The sequence below is a fragment of the Tachysurus fulvidraco genome, chromosome 14 (assembly GCF_022655615.1).
Source record: "Tachysurus fulvidraco isolate hzauxx_2018 chromosome 14, HZAU_PFXX_2.0, whole genome shotgun sequence".
Lineage (NCBI taxonomy): Eukaryota > Metazoa > Chordata > Actinopteri > Siluriformes > Bagridae > Tachysurus > Tachysurus fulvidraco.
Genome location: NC_062531.1, coordinates 2,100,251 through 2,102,762, shown reverse-complemented (window position 1 = coordinate 2,102,762; position 2,512 = coordinate 2,100,251). Strand labels below are relative to the sequence as shown.

The 2,512-nt window shown below is 47.4% G+C and overlaps 1 protein-coding gene across 1 annotated transcript in view; it reads left to right on the top strand.

Annotated features, from left to right (window-relative positions):
• Nucleotides 1-1,034, top strand: part of colgalt2b (collagen beta(1-O)galactosyltransferase 2b) — a 36,600-nt gene extending 35,566 nt beyond the window's left edge. Inside the window, exon 9 of the mRNA XM_047799930.1 lies at nucleotides 1-1,034. This exon is cut by the window's left edge and continues 1,113 nt beyond it. The gene's annotated coding sequence lies outside the window, so the exon portion shown is untranslated.
• The last annotated feature ends 1,478 nt before the right edge of the window (nucleotides 1,035-2,512 follow it).

Below are 2,512 nucleotides of genomic sequence, written 5' to 3'. Positions count from 1 at the left end.
GTTAGGAACCAAAGAAGGGCCATCATAGCATTTCTTCAGACTAGATCACATTTTCTAGATTCCCAGATGTTCTGGCCAGAGGATCATCTGATAATCTGCTCATTGGTCTGTTACAATCAACATTTTGCACCATATATTACTGATAAGAACAAATTCTTGTAAACATTCTTATTTTGAACGTTAGTACTTGGGAAGTTTCCCACTGTTCCTTATAACTGATGAAGAACCACAGATGAACGTTGAAACATCTTCATGTCTGGATGGAGAGACTTACACACACTCACAAGCTCACACTACCACCGGATCATCACATCACAAGCGTTACCCCTCAGCTGCCTTCCTCATTCACTACTCGTTCAGCCAAAAGCATTGCAGCAGGCTGAGATGCTCAGACATGAGGCTAACACCAGTGATAGAAGAAGAAGCAGAGGGACAAAGACTCCTGTTTTAAGCCATATTTATTTATTTCCACAGACGGCGTGTCACTGGGATTGTTTGTCTGCCTGTCCGTCCGTCTGTCTGTCTGTCCATAGATTTGTCCCTGGAGGACGTTGTGAGACACATACAGTATAAAGACAGACAGGCAAACAATTATATGTACAGTACCAGGGTCTCACACACACACACATACGCACACACACACACACACACACACACACACACACACACACACGTTTGACAGTATGAACAAAAGTAATCAAAATATTTGATCTTTTTTTATTTAACTGTAAATAAAAACTGATAAAGTCTAACAGGTGCTGAATAAAAAAGAGAATATCTGCATTATTGTGTCTGAGTGTGTGTGTGTGTGTGTGTGTGTGTGTGTGTGTGTGTGTGTGTGTGTGTGTGTGTGTGTGTGTTTATTACATTTTTGTATAGCTCTATCAAAACCTAAACTCAGTCCCTGTTCAAGTCCAGAACAAAACATTGACATGAATGATTTTAAAGAGCATTTTGTCCACCAGATGGTGCTCTAACCAATAGCCACAGACTCTGTGGCTAGTGTTCAAGATCGCAATCCATGGACATATTTAATGAGGATTGGATCTAAAATAAAAAAAAAAAAGATATTTGCAAACCATATGTTTAATTGTATGATTGTCCTATTCAAATGTCTACTGGGGGGTGTCATGGGGGGGCTTAGTGGCTTAGTGGCTAGCATGTTCGCCTCACACATCCAGGGTTGGGGGTTCGATTCCCACCTCTGCCTTGTGTGTGTGGAGTTTGCATGTTCTTCCTGTGCCTCGGGGGTTTCCTTAAAGACTTGTGTAGTTTTTATTTAAACTACACTCAGTACAGTATTTTTCCCTCCTAATGGTCAGAATGTTTATCTTTACTTTATTTCCTGTAAGAACCTTCTGTACTTTGTGGACAAGTGGATATTAAGAGTTTGTAGCTCTGCATCTAATAATGTCAGGTACAGAGGCCACGCCTCCTTCACTGTGATTAACAGATACAAAGGCCACGCCTCCTTCACTGTGATTGACAGATACAAAGGCCGCTGCTCCTTCACTGTGATTGACAGATACAAAGGCCACGCCTCCTTCACTGTGATTGACAGATACAAAGGCCGCTGCTCCTTCACTGTGATTGACAGATACAAAGGCCACGCCTCCTTCACTGTGATTGACAGATACAAAGGCCGCTCCTCCTTCACTGTGATTGACAGATACAAAGGCCGCTCCTCCTTCACTGTGATTGACAGATACAAAGGCCCCGCCTCCTTCACTGTGATTGACAGATACAAAGGCCGCGCCTCCTTCACTGTGATTGACAAGTATTAAGGTGTAAAAAGGCAACGAATCCATGTGATCCTATGTGACTGAAGTCTATTAAAAATATTTATTTTTCTTTTATTCTTTTATCTATTAATGTTCGTTTGTTTAATAGTTCTATCATTACGACCATACGCTAGCCATCGCTGCAGCGGCGCTTTAGTACTTTAGTCTGTTCTGAATAAAGTACTACAGATCTCATACTTTCTCATCTGTATCGCGCGCGCACGCGCGCGCCACACACAAACACACACACACACAACACACACACCACAACACACACACACAACACACACACGCGCGCGCGCGCTCGCGCGCGCGGGCCGCGCACTGCGCCTGCCACCCAACACACGCGCCGCGCGCGCGCGCAGCACACACACACTACCACACACACACACACACACAACACTACGCGCGCGCGCGCGCGCACACAACTACACCCAAACCCACGCGCGCGCGCGCGCGCGCGCGCGCGCACCCACACACCACACACAACACACCCCAACCCTGCGCGTCGCGCGCTCGCGCGCGCAACACACACACCACACACGCGCGCGTCGCGCGTCACACACACACACTGCGCGCGCGCGTACACACACACACACGCGCGCGCGCACACCACACACATACACACACACGCGCGCGGTCTCACACACACACACGCTCGCGCCGTGCGTCTGCGGCGCGCGCACACACACACACACCACGCGCGCGTGCAGCGCGCACGCGCGCGACAA